This window comes from Pseudorca crassidens, chromosome 3 (genome assembly GCF_039906515.1).
Source record: "Pseudorca crassidens isolate mPseCra1 chromosome 3, mPseCra1.hap1, whole genome shotgun sequence".
Classification (NCBI taxonomy): domain Eukaryota; kingdom Metazoa; phylum Chordata; class Mammalia; order Artiodactyla; family Delphinidae; genus Pseudorca; species Pseudorca crassidens.
This window is the reverse complement of record NC_090298.1, coordinates 143,917,731-143,934,704: the sequence shown is the minus strand read 5'-3', so window position 1 is coordinate 143,934,704 and position 16,974 is coordinate 143,917,731. Positions and strand designations below refer to the sequence as shown.

Here is a 16,974-nt window from a genome sequence, read left to right as displayed (position 1 = left end):
GAATCTATCTGTACTACTCTTTGTAACTTGATGTGAATCTATGATTGTTTCAGAATGAAAAGTTAAGTACAGAAAAAGTTTCTAAAGGACACTTTTTTTCCTTAATTGATTTCCTCAGCAACTTTTTTTTTTTTGAGAGCCTCTTCTCTTATGTACTAGATAATAGGGATAATAATTAGAACTCATTTTCATGATAAGTACCTATGTCTTTTATCAGAGAAAACAGTTTACAAATGGCAGCAGTATAAACACTTTATTATGTGATGCTTCTAAGAAGTAAGCTTCTAACTAGTATTTATGTAAGAGTTTGCACACATTATTCTAATAGGATTAACAACATTTCCTTGGTTTATCGGATACAGTGAGGACAACTCAGGTTTATTTTTTCTTCTAGTTTGCTAAGTGGCTCATTGTGTAAACTTCTGCCTTTATTCTATATTCCCTTTTAAATTTATTCTTACCACTTTTTACCTAAATTAGGTTTCTTTAGGCTGATTCTGTAGAGATAATTAAAAGTTAAGTCTGGTGACAGAAAAAATTAACTGATTGACCTAACGTGGGAACACAAATGTTTTGTGAAATTATGACATAAAAGAGGAAGTGTGGCATGATGGAAAGACCATGGGTCTTGCAGTCACATAGACCTGGATTTAAATTGCCATTCTGGGGCTCCCCTGGTGGCGCAGTGGTTGAGAGTCTGCCTGCCGATGCAGGGGACGCGGGTTCGTGCCCCGATCCGGGAGGATCCCACGTGCCCGTGAGCCATGGCCGCTGAGCCTGCGCGACCGGAGCCTGTGCTCCGCAACAGGAAAGGCCACAACAGTGAGAGGCCTGCGTACCATAAAAAAAAAATAAAAAAATAAATTGCCATTCTGCCACTATAGTCTTGTGGTAGTTATGAGGATTAAATGATATCATGTGTCTATAAAATACAGCATACTGCCAGTTCATTGAGAAGACACTCAATAAATGGTATCGAGTATTACTAAACATCTATTAAGTCTGTTTTCATGCTTATCAAATGAGAAAACCGGTTTCAATATGAGTGCCAAGGAGACTTAAGCATATTAAATGAACTTTGTGTATTTTTTCCTTCTAAGAGAAGTAAGGAATTCACAGATGAGTTCATGGTCCTAAAATGCCAGACTGCAGTTATGTTTGATTTTTTTTTTTTTTTAAACCAAGATGATGAACTTTATACCATTGTAGTCTATCGCAATGCAGTTTTGCTCAGGGGAATACTTTATTTCTTGTCAAACTCGCCTCTGATTTAGATAGCTATTTTAGGAAAACTGTGTTTGATTTTAACAGTGGTTCTATTGTGAAATTTTGTTTAAAGGTGATAATAAAAGCTGAATATCTTTAAAAAATCTAACACATTGTCCTTTTAAAGTAAGTATATAAAACTGCCTGTCCATTTTGAAAATGAATAAATAGCCTCTTCATGAGCTCTGCTTCCTTAGAAACAGATAAAACAGAAAATGGGCATTATTTCTATGAGACTAGTATAGAATAATATGCCTTTCAAAAAATTAATTTGAAAATTGTTTTTAAAAAACTATCATATGGAGGCAGGTTTTATATTTGGGTTAGTTTTATCTTAAAAATAACCATAAAATATATTATGAATGACTTCATTTATTTATTTATTTATTGTTGTTGTTGTTTTTCATTTATTTTTATTTTCATTTGCAATTCCTCATAGATACGTCATTTGTGTGTATGTGTTTAAATAATGAAGCCTAAAATTGATACAAGACCTGTCAATTGAATGAAGTCGTTAAGGGCTGTATTATTTATTTAAATTAAAAAAAAGAAACCCCAAATTGAATTTGCCTTTTCCTTTTGGGAAAAAAGAAAAAAATCTCCCTTAATGAAGTGGGTTTAAAATTTTATTTTATTTTTGCCATCAACAGACAAGATGTTAATATGCCTAGGAACTTTCAAATATAATTTTTGAGTTTATCTTTTATGAATATGCTGTTGATTCCAGTTGGCTTGTTTAGCAACCTTTTTTTTTTTAAAGAAATGTGCAAACAAATAGCTAGCCTTCATTTCATAATTTATATATATATATTTTTACAGTTCATTTAAAAATAGTTTTTCTAAGAATTTTAAGGCTACTGTCATTTTCTCCATGTACAGAGGTTTACCTCTTGGAGAAGAAAAGGGTCCTCCCTCTGCCTTATCTCCATGTCCTTTCACTGATCAGCTGGCATGTCTGTATGTAGTATTTTTATCCACAAAATTATGTACTGCCTTCTCCATAACCAACACAAGTGACAGTCTGTAGCACTTCTTCCCCAGAGAACGATTTCATTTTCCTCACTGCACACCCAGTCTTACAAGCTAAGAGCCTGCTCTGTAGACTAATTTTTGAATTTTGATCTCTGAGATGGCAGCTTGTGCATTGCTACTATAATTATTAGGCTTATCAAGTATTTTCTTCACCTGGACAGGAAAATCTTTTACTATTGTAGATGCTGAGATGATTATTTGGGAGGTATTGTATCTTACTGTTATTTATGTTTTTTCCTGCCTGTGAAATTGCTACTTATTGTTTAGAAATGGAGCAGCATGAAATCGATTAAAAACACGTGCGAGTGCATCTGTTTTCAGCCCTTATGAAGCATAGTTTGGACACAGTGAAATAAAGATTCATGAAGTGGTATTACATTCAGTGTACAGTAGGAGAAACCTCTAAAAATTAAGGAGACTTTTAAAATTTTCTTTCCTGTATGTGAAGGGAATAAAGGAATATATGTATAAACCAAGAAGCAGTAGTTCATGGAATGGAAGCAGAGGGAGACAGCACTGGAATAAAGAGACAAAAACGAGTATTTGAAAATTATCAGATGTCAGAGTAGAACAATTCAGAGTTTCATAGTAGTGGTTGAGTGTTTTAAATCATATATACGAAAACAATTTAATATCCAGTTTGCTTCATTTCACTAGAAAGCCAAATGAGACAGCAAAATTATTGAGAGAACAAAGGCAATCTGTAAATTGTCAAAACATTATATAGTTGTTCTTCAGATATTAATTAACTAAATTATGAATCAGAATATCATTTTATTTTTCTTCAGAATACTGTGAAATTAGAGTCTTCCACTCTTCATATTGTTATAGGAAGTATCTTGCTTCCAGTTTTTGGAAGGGGAAGCTCAGCATATCTACCCCAGTCCCTCTGAGTTTCAGGCATTTTAAATACTTAATTTGCATGTGGGCAATGATGATTGCATTCAGAAATGCAAGTTGTTTAAAGTGCCAGTCTTTTACATATTCCCGTTGTGCCCGAGAAACCTATTGCATATGTCAGTCAAGTAAGTAGTGGGAGTGTGTTAGACCTTACTGCCTCACTTGCCTCATGCATTAATTTAATAAGAACTTATTTTAAGAGCTGGACCTACTCCAAAAATGCTATGCATTTAATTCCAGACTGCTGAAGGTACTGTGACCTTGCATTTTAAAATACTTCTGAGATTTTTTTTTTTCCTTATCTACACATTAAATTAGGGGCCCTCTCCAAACTATTTTTCATGGCTGTGAATTTGTTTGAAACAAATGCTTCAACGAGTGGGCAAGTGATGATTCCATCTGTGCCTCTTTTCTTTGCTGCTAAGCAGAACCATTTATAATAATCTCTAGAAGAAAATCATGAAACTCAGTTGAAAGTTTAGTATACAAAGCCAGTTTTGTTAATTTTCTATAAGATTTTTTATGTCACTGTGGGAGAGAGTGACTGTTGGGATAATTATTTAAATTCTATATCTTTACAGTAGGGGAACGAATAAAGTTAGTGCTGCTTTAAAAAGATATCATAAATAATAACCAGAAAACCTTAAATTTTCCTTCGATCCACAATTGTTTTAATATTCCTATACTCCAAATTGCAGTCACTTAGCTCGGTATTTTCAAGAACAGATGTTGTATACCGATACAGATGTTTTGAACAGATATTGTATACTGACTTTGTGTACACTGAGATAGCTCTGGAAACCTTCCATGAGAATTGCTGACAATAGGACTAAATTTAATATCATTCAGTTATAAATCTGAGTTTCAGAGTAAATACAGTTCTAAAAAATGAAAGGGACTTTTACCGAATAAGTTCTGTTGCTGTAATATTATTTAAATGATTTATTTGAAATAGTTGTGGGGAGATGTAATCTCTTACAGTATTTAACCTTTTCCTATTTAAATCAGTTTGCCTGTGGCAATTTGAGGAGAGACAACTATGCACTGCTCTGTACCCCACTCCCCAGTCACCTCTTTAAAGGATTAGATGGACGTTTTTCTTCAAGGGATATTTAATGGGCCATGATACAAAGTACCATAAAGAAGACACGGATAAAGCAAAACGGCTAAATTTTACTTGGATTCATAATCAAATTTCTCCTTCTTAACAAATTACCATTATGTGGTATCAAATGCCTTCTGGTGAATTGGGGGATCTTTAAATATTACAAGTGTTGAAGATTCAGAGTCTTCCAGGCAGCAGCCCTGCAAACCTGGCTGGAGCCTTCCTGAACTCGGCTGGTTCTTTCTTGCTCTGCTTGGGTGATACCAAGTAATTCAAAGCAGCATAGCAGGGGAGTGGCTGCAGTCTCTGGGGAGCAGAAAATTGCCTTACGCCTAGAAGCTTCATGAGTAATGGAGTAAGGCACACAGCAAAGAATACAGTTCATAAACGTGGCTACAGTTGAACTTCGCGTGTGGCTATTAGAAGTGAGGTGGTTTCCTCTCCTTCCCCACTCTCCCTTTCCTGACTGCTGAAATGGAACATCCTAAACATTCTTTCTCTTTTGCTTGACTTAGTTGTGCCGTAGGATGGGACCTGGGCTTCTGTGTTGAGGTAACTTCCTTTGTGAGGAAGAAGGGGGCAAAGTGCTGGGGCATGATTTTCTGTGTATTACTGGTGCAGGGTGTATTCGTAATTCGGACCCACTGTCTCCTTTTTGGTTTACTGTTGGTCAGGATTTTTCTGATTCCTCACAGCACAGTGCAGGCAGAGTTTACAGAGGTGTCGGTTTCAAACTGTGTGACTATACTTTTCCACGTTGAGGATTGCTGTTGTTTTTTGTTTTGTTTTATTTTGTTTTAAATTTTTCAAGGGGAGGAGGGGAAAGGGCAATGCCTGGGAGGACAAAATGTGTTGTTTGTGAACACGGATGTGCTCGTAGCCTTGGATTGAAGTCTTCCTTACTCTAGGCTCTGAAGTGAAACCAACTTGGTTCATACTAAATGCTCCTGTGCCTTGGCCAGATCCTCATCTGCCCGATTTTTAATATAATATGTACTGGTAAGTACAAAGTAGTGGTCCTCTGTCCTCTGCCCTCCATGTGTTTGTGATAGAATATTGACCCTTGTTCTTATTTGTTCCGAAAATCATACGAGCAGTTGTCACAAAGGGGGAATTTGTCGTATGTCATCAGTGATGGGGGCCCATAATTACTCAAGCAGTCCCTTATCTTAATCCTGAACATTGAGCACAGAGAGTCTTGAGCCCAGGAAAACTGAGTAGGTATCTTAAAACATTGTTGCAACTCTGCTTTTACCTGGGTGAGAGATGAGGGTAAAGGGGGGCAGAGGGGAAAATGACAGTAAACTTTTTATGTTATTAGAAGGTTGAAGAGCCTAACGATTTCTTTCAAAGGTACTTTTAACTCATTAACTTTTTTTTTTTTTTCTTTACAACTGTATTAAGGCTCACGTACTTTATGGCTGTTGTAACTTGATTTTGTTAGACTCACATTCAGGGCAGGGATTGGTAAAGGAATAAACTATATGTGACAGTTAACACTTAGAAATACCAAATCAAAAAACAAGCAGCAGTCAGGTAGCACATTAGTGAGTGCTTTTCTGTGATCTTGTACCTTTTCACACTAAGTACTGTGTACAGCTTAGTAAGTATAGATATTACCATGTGGACAGACAAAAATATTTTCCATTCAGAAATGAAATCTGAATAAATTCAAGTAGTAAGGTTTTCAGATTTTGTCAGCAGTTTGTCAGTGTCAAATATTAGGGACCTCCCTACCGTGTAAAAAAGTAGAAGGAGGTCCAGAACATTTATAGAGATCCGTTTTGTTCATGCACCATGTCCAAATTAATAATATATTGTACCTTTTGATAGTGTCACTTATTATTTTTCTGTTTTTTCCTTCTATATTATAAAATTCTGTAGAGAGGTGACTTGCTGTTTCATTTCCTGACAGCTACTAGAACAGCCCTATATGCTAATAATCTGCATAATGAAAGCCTTTTTGATTATGGAGTAAATACAATGGTGAGTTGTCTGTGAAGGTCTTAAGACTTTCTTTAATCCTGTTATATAATCCTGGAATATGTTATTTGCTGACTTTAAGGGAGTGGAAGCAATGCCACCTGATTCATAGCTGTCATAAAAATATGCAAGATTCTCTTTGCATTCAATTTAACAACAGGAAGCAGAATAGTTGCACAATTGTGCCACAAAATTATTTCTTCCTGACAGGCATGGAATTTCTACCTGAATATTGTAGGCAGTTGATTCACTTAGCAGCTGTGTATACCTGATTTGTGAATTTCTTTATTCACTACTCCTTAGTTTTTTCCCCTCATGTTGCCACTATCCTCATTACCTAAGTTACAAGAGGGAAAAGAGAAAAAACTTGATGCATTTGTTGCAGTTCAGCAGTAAAAATTTGCAAAAGGAATACCTTTTAGCTAGTTTTAAACTAGTTACTACTTTTCAAATCAGATATGGAGATGGCTAGGCTGCCTCTGGGCTTCATTATCTTGTCTGATAGACCGAGTCTGAATTCAGTCCCACACTAGCACACTCTGTTCTAAAAGCAAGGCTTTGTTTTATTCTGGGTATTACCTGGTAACCAGTCAATTAAGAACATTAGTGGAATTCCGAAGGGAGAGCAGTTCCATAATCTCTTTGGAATCCAACTGGGCTGATGCCAGTTGTTATGCATTGGGAAGAGAAGGAGGAATCAACCAATTAGAGGACCCTTTTTTAATTCTTGAGAAACCAGCACTAAAGTGCAGATCTTCATTCTGAAGAGCAGCCATGAGTAATTAGTGTTAATTAGTATAAAGAATCTAGAAAAGAAAAAAAGTCTAACTTCTACTGGCTATAGTATTCCAAATAATAAATGTCTGGCATGGTTAATTAAATGGAGATATTTAAATTGGCCACTTGATCTCTTTATTGTAAAAGATCAGAAGTTGTTAGCTTATAATAGACTTTACCAAATTGTTAAAAATAAAGAGAAGCATTTAGGAGTGTATTAAGACCTGGTTTTGCCATTAACAGTTACATGGCTTAAGTCAGTCACTTCCCTCTAGATCCTGGTTTCTCTACCTGCAGGAGGAAATGGAGGGATTGAATTTAGTGATCTTTAAGTTGCTATCAGCAATTCCACGCAGTCTCTCTGGCATGGTATTTCTCAGTGACAAAGTTGAAGGTTTTTATAGTTGAATGACTGAAAGTATCATGGATTTCATGTGAGTTGGGGTGTGGCAGCATTTAATATTGAGTAGCTTGTAAGACGGGATAGAACCAGAAATCAATCAAATTTATTCAGTTGAGTGAAGGCTTTGTTTCTAGACTGCATTTTTTCTTTTTGAGATAGGCCCAAAAATACTATGTCAAGGAAGCAGTTGTTTAAACTTGGCTTGATATAATGTTTCTGTTCTCAATTTGTGGACCACGGGCCTCTTCAGCCATGGGAATTACTTGATGGGGTCTAGGAACCTATTAGAACCAAGCATTCTAGTTAGATGATAGATTTGTCATGTATGTGTTGCATGATTATCTTCCAAAAGCACATGGATGCTGATGTAATACAATGAAAATATATTTAAAGGTGTTGCTGAATTCATAGTAGCCTTTTATTATTAAGGGTTTTTGTTGTGGTTGTTTTACTTGTAGTATCCACTGGCGTGGGGCTTGAGGGCTTCAGGTGTTATGGTGGGGAGCCTCTGAAATATTTTGATTGAAGTAGGTCTTAATAATCATGGAAGGTTATGAAACACTGCTGTAGAGAACTTCTCTAATTGTTCCGCTTTAAACTCGTACCATTAGAATGTCCCCCATTACCAAAAAAGAACATAACAAAAAAAGGAATTTAATAGAGGAAATAGTGGGGACGAGGACAAAGAGGAGTGAGGAGGAGTCGCTTACCTTATCCTAGATTATCATCTCCACCAAGTAGCATTTTGGAATGTTGTCTCTGGCATCTGAAGCTATCTTACTGCCTTTTGAGGCATGTCTAGGAGTGTGGACTTGTCAGGCTACATCTGGCACAGTGCCAGGGGGCAGGGGGAGCCCTGTGACAGGAGGGGTGCACCCTGGAGTGGAGTAACATGGTAGCCCTTGTTAGGAGGGGGAGATGGCTTTCTTCAACCACATGGTTTGGAAGTACCTTACATTTTAGCTTCTGCTTGTATTCCAGCTCCACACACATTTGAGTGTATTCCGTGTCCCGAGTAGTAGTAGACCACAGGACACATTTGATGCTGAGCTACATATTTCTTTTTTGAGGTGGACCTGGACATTCTGTATAGGAAACAGTGTTAACAACCAGTTTCAAGTGAAAGGGCAGTTACTTCTGATACCATTTCTCTGGCTTTTATTCTTTGCCACTTCTGAGAATTATCTCTAATTTAAATCCTTATAATAACCTTCCATGTGAGTTTTGCGATCTCCAATATACGGTTGCAGAAACTGCAGCTCAGAGAGATATAACCGCTTTTGTAAAGTCACTCGACGAACTGGTGCCTAGAGAATCAAGATAGGAACACATAGCCTCTGACTTCTGGTTCAGTAGCTTAGGTATTTATTGTGTAGCATTTGTGAGGGAAACAAACATTAAAAAAGTTTGTCTTAGTATACTTTAGACAGAGAGCAGGCATTCAGGTTTCTTAATTTCTCTGTAGGAGACTGGGGACAGAATTTAAAATCTGTATTTTATCATAATCTTCTGTAAAAGATTCAGATCTCACACCTGCTGATTTCTTATTGAAGGGTGCCTCTTGGAGGGTGGAGGTCAAAATAGAATCACTGAGGGAACTTTTCCAAGCTGGCTTATTCTTTTCGCTGATTCTGATTCACCAGGTCTGTCATGAGACTTAAGCATATGTGTTCTGGAAGTGATTCAGATAGACTCTCTCCCTCCTCAACCTCAGCCTCACTCTACTTTGAGAACCACTTTAGATATGTATGTAAAGTCTGAAGCTGTGGGAGGCTGTTCTTAAAACAAATAAATATCAAGCACTGTTTCAGGCTGTTGGGATATATCAGGAAATAAAAACTAAGACTCTTGGCCTCATGCAACTTATTCTCCAAATAATTCGCAGTTATCTTTGAACAGCCTGTTTTTTAGTTTTGAGGGCTAATTAATACGAGGAAGACTCAGTGCCTTTAGTATTGATAAAGGAAAATAAGAACTGGCCTTTTGAGACAACAAAAGATGAAATCAGATTAGGCATGAAATCCAAGTGCATTCTTCATGAAGGTTCAATAAAGTCATCAGAATTTATATTAAGTAAGTGATTAGGGTTGATGATATGTATGCAGAAAGCCAACTACTGACTTTGCTGATGGCTTTTTGGGGTTTGCACTTAAGTAACCAGTGTTAAGAATGGCTTATTTCATCTCTAAAGTTCTCAATCATTTGCAAGTAACTTAGTTTATAGTACCTAGGGATTTCCTAAGTTTGTCTTGGTCTTCTTCATGTCAGTACAGAGAGCCATTGCTCAACATCATCTTTACCTTCTGGCCACTTCTACAATTATTTATTTTTATTCACTGGTTCTTTTAAAATATGTCTCTTATAACACATGCTTCTTTTAATCAACCTTTTTGCAAGGTAGAATTTTAATTTACTGCCTTAGCTTTGTTTCTGGATTATTACAGCTTTTCTACTATCCATTGGTCTGTTTTTCCACTTTTCTTTCCATTATATTATCTTTCTTTTTTTTTTAACTGGCTTTGGCTGGTTTACTGTGGATAAAAACTATGCCTAATTTTTTAAAGCTTAAAATATTGCCATTAATCACTGGTATCATAACATCCTCTTAAGGCAAGTTATCTTGTTGCTCTGTCCTCTAAATGCAGCATCCAGAGTCAGAAGGCCTCTGGCAGGGATAAAAATAGCCTGCCTTCCTGCTTGCTGGTTTGTTGTTAGATTTACTGGCAGTAGGAAATCTTTCAAATTCCTTAATTGGGTCAGCTCTTTGCTAGTGACTCTCTAGACATTCCCTTCTGCCTGAAATTCTTAGATGCTTTTAGATCTTCCATCTTTGCACCTGCCCTGAGTTATAGTCAAAGCAAACCATCTTTTGTTATGAAACCTTCTTTTATTCCGAACCCTTCCTCAATCTGTAGAAACAAATCCCATTACCTTAAAGATAGAGGTTCTTTTCTTTTTTTTTTTTCTTTTGGCCACTATACATTCTGGTTTTCAGCTATCCGATCACAATTGAAAAATTAGATCTGAGCTATTGGTACAGAAGAGATCCTCCTTGGCTTCTGTTAAAAGGAATATTTTTAAGTTCCTTTGAATTTTCACATTTCCTAAAATATTTCTGCTACTTTGCCTGTTTGGCTATCATAAAAGTAAAGAGTTAGGTTTTTTCTCTTCTCTCCCCCAGAGAAGAGTGATATCCTTGTTTGTAACTCAGAACGTTAGCAAACTCTTTATTTCTCTGAAGCCAAAAATCCCGCAGATAGCCACTCCCTTCTCCAAGGTTCCAGTTTGGGTCTTATTTGGCTAAGAGGAATCCTTCCTTTCTTTCTCTCACAAGTAGAAAACTGTTGGTTATCTTTGGCTTATAAGTTAGTGACAGAAAAGGAATTAATATTAATTGAGCACATACTCTATACTGGGAGAATTTTCTGGGCTTTCTGCAAAAATTATCTCATGAATTTGTCACATGTAAATAGAAATATCTCTGTTTTACTTCAGAGAAACTGAGTAATTTGACCTAGCTCACAAGATGGGATTGGTCCAACTCTGCACTTTTCACTGGGTGTTTCATGGCAGAGAGACCACCAGCTGCTAGCTTTGTTTTATTCACTTATTCAACAGCTATTTATTGAGTACCTTTCCCTGCTCTAAGCTCTGGGATGCAAGACGTGAAATCTATCCTCAAAGATTTTGTTGCCCTAGACTAGGAACAGAGCTTAGAGATAGGTGATTTAAATATAGTATAGGGCTTCCCTGGTGGCGCAGTGGTTGAGAGTCCGCCTGCCGATGCAGGGGACACGGGTTCGTGCCCCGGTCCGGGAAGATCCCACATGCCGCGGAGCAGCTGGGCCCGTGAGCCATGGCCGCTGAGCCTGCGCGTCTGGAGCCTGTGCTCCGCAGTGGGAGAGGCCACAACAGTGAGAGGCCCGCGTACCGCCAAAAAAAAAAAAAAAAAAAGTATATATATATAGTATAATAAGTGTAAAGCGTGCTCTATGGAGCCCACAAGGCTGTCTGAACCGGGGAGCCCGTGGCTTGAGGCAGGGACTTTCCATAGGATGTGAGGCCTAAGAAAGAAGCTACTTGGACAGAACGGCGGAGGCTTGAGTGGTGAAATACTGGGGCCAGAGAGAAAGGAAGGCGTTCCAGACAGAGGGAGGGACCCAGAAGTAAAAGTTAATGGGCTCGTAGTTCTGAACGTGCAGAGTACCTCATGTGGGAAGGGAAATGGCATTGTGAGAGATGAACCTAGAGAGGTAGGCAAGAGAAGTCAAGTATTTTTACAAGCCCCGGTCTTTAAACTGAAAGTCAAATCTGTCCTGGAGAGGGGTTTTGTGTAGCCTAAACTGTGTGTAATTTAAATGGCTCTTTTGGAGGGGGCAAGACTCTCTGTCCAGTTGATGTCAGCCCCAGCCAGTGTCTCCTTTGTAGTTTTGAGTGGAAACGTCTTTACTGGAAGTCGGTTGTATCACAGATAGGTCAGGGGGTAGAATAAGGTTACTGATTATGATTTGGGGAGTTACTTTTAGGTCATTGGAAGAAATTATTAAAAATGATTATCCTTGTATCATTAAATGATAGAACATAGTGAGCACATTTTTATTCGTTCATATTGATACGTGTTCTGCGTTTGTGTGAGTATAAAGCTGGTATTCAGAAATTGAATTTATTCCACATTTCTTGGACCTTGCTTGCGTCATCCAGGCCCCCACAGCGCCATCTTGCTGCAAGTCTCAGGCAGTGTTGGTAAAAACAGCAGATGGAGAAAGGCAGTTACAGCACCTCCTTTAAAAAATTATTTATGGCAGTATAGCTTTGGCTTACTTAGATATGAGCTAAATAAAATTAGCAGGAGCAAAATCAGGAGAAGCATCTCTAGTTAAACAATAACAAGTAATGTATATGGTGTATGTATGTATGTGTGTGTATGTGTGTGTGTGTGTGTGTGTGTGTGTGTGTTGTGTCATGTGCATAAACCTTTTAATCGGTTTTAGAAATGGACCTAAGTCCATGCCTATCCTTTCCCTATGAGAAATTTTTAACGATGTCCACTGAAAACCTCTCCTTTTTTGTTGGAGTGTCTAGGTTTTTATACTGTGAGTCAATAAAAATACTAACCCAGAATTTCATGCTTCTTGTCACTTCTTTGGACTGCATGGCTATATTTTAGACAACCTTGCAGAGTTATCCCCTGTTATCATTCCTTGGCCTGTACCATGACCCCAACAATGCTGGCATGACTGAAAAAGAGAAGGCCATAGCATGAAATCTAATAGTGCTATAGACCATTTGATATTTTTCGTTGCTTGTGTGTTTGAAATGGCAACATTTATTGTATCATTTACTGCTGAATCATCGGTAGCAATAGTATCTGGGTTAAATTTTAGAAAACAAGGGTACTTTACCTAATTTTGAAAATAATGGAAACATTTTAGAGTATTTCCTTCTAGTCTTTTCTCCTTCCATCTCATTAACTCAGTTACTTTAGTTAGTGTCTTAAAAGAGTATGATAATATACACTGTTGTTTTGAGCACCTCCTCCCCCCAGCAATTCTTAGTCATTCTGGTTGATAAATATTGGTTCTTTCCAACTCGCAAATGCTTAGCATACAATTGCCTAGTTCGAGTCTGAATCTTTTCTAGGCTGTAGAATTTGGTAGTGTAGTTCCCCAGAGTCACACTGTATCAGTTGCCTATATTTGGCTAGGTTGAGTCATGTCACCAAATATAGTCTATGCCTTTTGCATGATGTATGCCAGGCTTCTGGCTCCAAATGCCACAGCTGGCCTCCAGAGATGACTGCTTTTCCTGTCAATTGCGTCCCTTAAGGTTAGGACTGCTGAGCTGGCAGTATTTCTTTGCATTTATAACACAATCAATACCAAGAGCCTCCAAAGATTGAATTTTATCCACTAAATAGGTTTACTTGCCTGAAATCCTAATGCCTTCCTTCTCCCTTGAGGAATTCAATTCTAGATGTGCCCAAACCTGAGGTATGTTTATAGATAGATGAGTTATCAAAGAAACCAATGAAACAAAACCCACAAACACTGGGTTATATTCATATTTAGATATCGCAGGGATTTTTATTTTACTTCACTTTATTCATTTGTGAAGTGCTGGTGTTTTAAGTTCAGTGGAATGAACTAATTAAATGCTTACCTGGTGCCCAAACAGGAAACTCGAGGTACCTACGTTTTAAAAAAAAAAAAAGCTCTTGGGAGTTCCCTGGTGGCCTAGTGGTTAGGATTCTGGGCTTTCACTGCCGTGGCCCAACTTCAGTCCCTGGTTGGGGAACTGAAATCCCACAAGCTGTGTTCTATCAGGGGGAAAAAAAAAAAGCTCTAGTTCCTAAAGGGGGCTATTACTTAAAAGAGATAAGAAAGTTAGCCAGTAGCTGAAATGATTACGTGAGAAGGTTGGCTGTTGCAATATAGATAGAAATAAAATCTGTTGAGTTAATATAACAAGGGGTTTCCTTTTTGGGAAAGGCGCCCTGGAAAAAAATTTGAAAAACAAACAAGCAAACAAAAAAAGATTTGAAAATATCCTCCATTGGAAACAAAGAAAGAGGGCCACTGTCTCAGAGGGAGGGAGGGGATTGTCAGTAATCTAGCCATGGAATAGAAAATGCAAAAATGCCGGTGAAAATTAGCATCCGTAGAGCAGAGAGAATATTAGAGCAGAAATAAAAGGGGTACAGGGAGAAGGTGAAAGGCTTGTAGAAGACAAGGCACTTGTCCCATGGCACTTATAATGGGAGCTTTCAGAGAATTTCCAGAAAGGAAGTGATATATATTCTCCATAATAGATGTCATGAGTGGATGACTCTAGATATTTTAATTACAGAAGAAATTTATAGAAGGAAAGGGCAGGTAGGATAGGGAAGCATTATGAAAGTTTTTTTCAAAGGTTTCTTAATGTCACTGCTAATATTTTAAAATTGAAGTAGAAGGCATTGCTGCTGGTTTAACAAAATATTACAGGTATCTTTACTACTCAGAGGCCAGAACTAATTCCAGCCTGACAGGACTCATGAGAACAGGTCAAAAAATAAAAACAAGTATCACTTTGAGAGTTAAACTGTGAATTTTGCCACTGATTCTTCAGTGCTCTATTGTCTTAGCTGAAGGTTAGAACTACTGCATTTAGAAGTCTAAGGATCAGAAAAAGTCTCAAACGTTACCTACCTTGGGGGTGGAGGGTGGCATCTCTTTAGGAGGTGTGTGTTGAGGCAGACTCTGAGAGAACTGAGTTAAGGGATATTTTTGTGCCTGTCAAGTTGAAATATTCTTATCTCTCTCTCCGTAAAAGGTACCCCAAAGGTGAGTTTCTGATAAGATGGAACTTGATTTGTTAAACTGGGCCAGCTAGTTTGGGAATTTGTTTTTTGGATCCTCATCGTTAATTATCCTTCCTTAGTATCAAGTAAGAAGCATTATAGTTCATATGGAACAGCCCTGGTTTCAGTTGGAGTGTTAGAGTATCTTCAATTAGATACCCAATTAGAGTATCTTCTTAGAAATAGCAAAACATTTTCTTAACTTCGGTTAATATTGTTAAATATTTTTGTTTCTGTGTTGACTTATATCATCTTTTTAAAACATGTTTTATGATAAATAAAAATGGTATGAGTGATAGCTGTTAATTCATTTACCAGAGGGTTTTACAGCTACAAAATTAATGCAAATGTTCCATCATGGAAAATCAGCTGCTACTTTGAGTCAAGTGATTCAGAAACAGCACTCCCTCCCTCCCTCCCTCCCAAGTTTTTAACAGTTAAGGTCATGTTCTTGTTCCAGCATCTCAAGTCTATGCTTTTTTAAAGATAATACTTGTGACAGGTCATATGATCTGGGCTTGTAGTTAAAGCAGTTCAGCTGGAATTCACTGGATTTGGATACTTGACTGTGTGCATATGAGCATTAAATAATGAAGCCAATTTTTAGGAAGAAATTGAAATATCAAAATTAATTTTCACCTCCTCCTTGCCCATCTTCATCCCTACCTCTCTTCCCTAAATAGGAACATGCTGAAATTTTAAGTGGAGCAATTAACAACTTAATTTTTTAAATCCTTGTATTTGGTGTTAAATGGTAGAAAAATTAAGTTCAGATTTTGTTTCACATGAGACTCCAAGGTTTGCACGTGGATTAATTAAAGCTGTTAGCCACAGAGAACAGTTTTCTCTCTTCATGGCATAAGTTTATTTCTGTGGAGACTGTTTCAAAGAAGTAGGATTTTGAGAGACTGAAGGATAGTTGTGGTCTAAAGTTCCTTTTTGAAGAGTTGTAAATGTGTGGCTGGTGGACTGATAGGACCACGTATTAGACCTGGCTCCCGCAGTGTTCTCTGGAACTAGGTGGAGTCTTCCTGGCATCTTGAAAGGCTTGCCCCAGCCTCCAGGCCTGGGAGAGCCTCTGCTTACCCACCTTTTCATTGTCTTAGAGAGTCTGTTGTGGTTCTGTGGAGTCAGAGTTTAGACTGCTGGTTTCCTAATTGGAATGTTTGTAATTCTGAGTCAATTTTAAATTCTCACACTGCTTCTGATGTATAGAGTGCTAGACAGTGGTGGGTAATTAACAGTGAAGCTCCCCTATCCATTCCTTAGATGAATAAGACTTGAGGGTTCTCCACCATTCTTATGAAGGGCATGGGGAATATGGAGACATGAAAATGTTGTCATAGTGAGTTTTGTAACTTATAGCATAGAACTAGTTACATGATGTGTAGTCTAGCTACCTCAACTTGCATGTAGAAACTCTTGCAAAACAGAAATGCATTCCCCCCAGCCTTTATTTGTGGCTACCAATTTGGAAGGTAGAGCATCCTCCCAAAATTTTAGACTTTCACAAACCCTTTTCTGGAGGGTATCTTGGGTGCCCATTTTAGGTTCAAAATTCGAAGGAAATTAACCCAGCATTTGCTGAATGCTATTGTGCCTCTGGGCATTGTGCTGTGTACTTTGATATTTTCTTCATGTGTTAAGTACAATGAAATGTGCCTCTTTACCTTCTGTACTTACTCCCCGAAATTTGAATTTAAACCCATTAGTGTGTCTGTACATGTAGGCATAAGACTGGCACTTTTGTTACGAATTATATAAAAAAATGCTACTGCTAACTACATACTTCTAAAAAGCTATGAAAAACTACACATGAAAGAAAAATTGCACATTTATGGGGAAAAATATGAAGATTGTTATTATGAGTTGGTATTAGAACATAATGGTATAAAAATTTCCTTTGGATGGGGATTTGGAAATTAGAATAACCGAATAGTTAAATATAAGGGGTATTTTATTTTCCCACTTTGAAACTTTCCCTTTTTGAGTGTTTGTGAATATGCTGTTTGATATGTCAACTGACTGTGTGTTTATTAGCACAGCTAAGTTTTATCTCATAATACGGCTTTTTAAATACCTATTAAACAATTAATTCAGCTTTGTTGTTGAATACATTTAAACCATCTATGAAAAAAAATAAATTTAGTAACGGCCTTCTTTTACCCT

The 16,974-nt window shown here is 37.5% G+C and overlaps 1 protein-coding gene and 1 long non-coding RNA gene across 4 annotated transcripts in view; both read left to right on the top strand.

Annotated features, from left to right (window-relative positions):
• Window positions 1-16,974, top strand: part of CPEB4 (cytoplasmic polyadenylation element binding protein 4) — a 64,369-nt gene that overhangs the window by 21,458 nt on the left and 25,937 nt on the right. The window lies entirely within an intron of this gene.
• Window positions 4,814-16,963, top strand: LOC137222089 (uncharacterized). The gene is made up of 3 exons (XR_010942304.1): window positions 4,814-4,855; window positions 5,212-5,302; window positions 6,188-16,963. It is a non-coding gene; the product is annotated as an uncharacterized lncRNA (long non-coding RNA).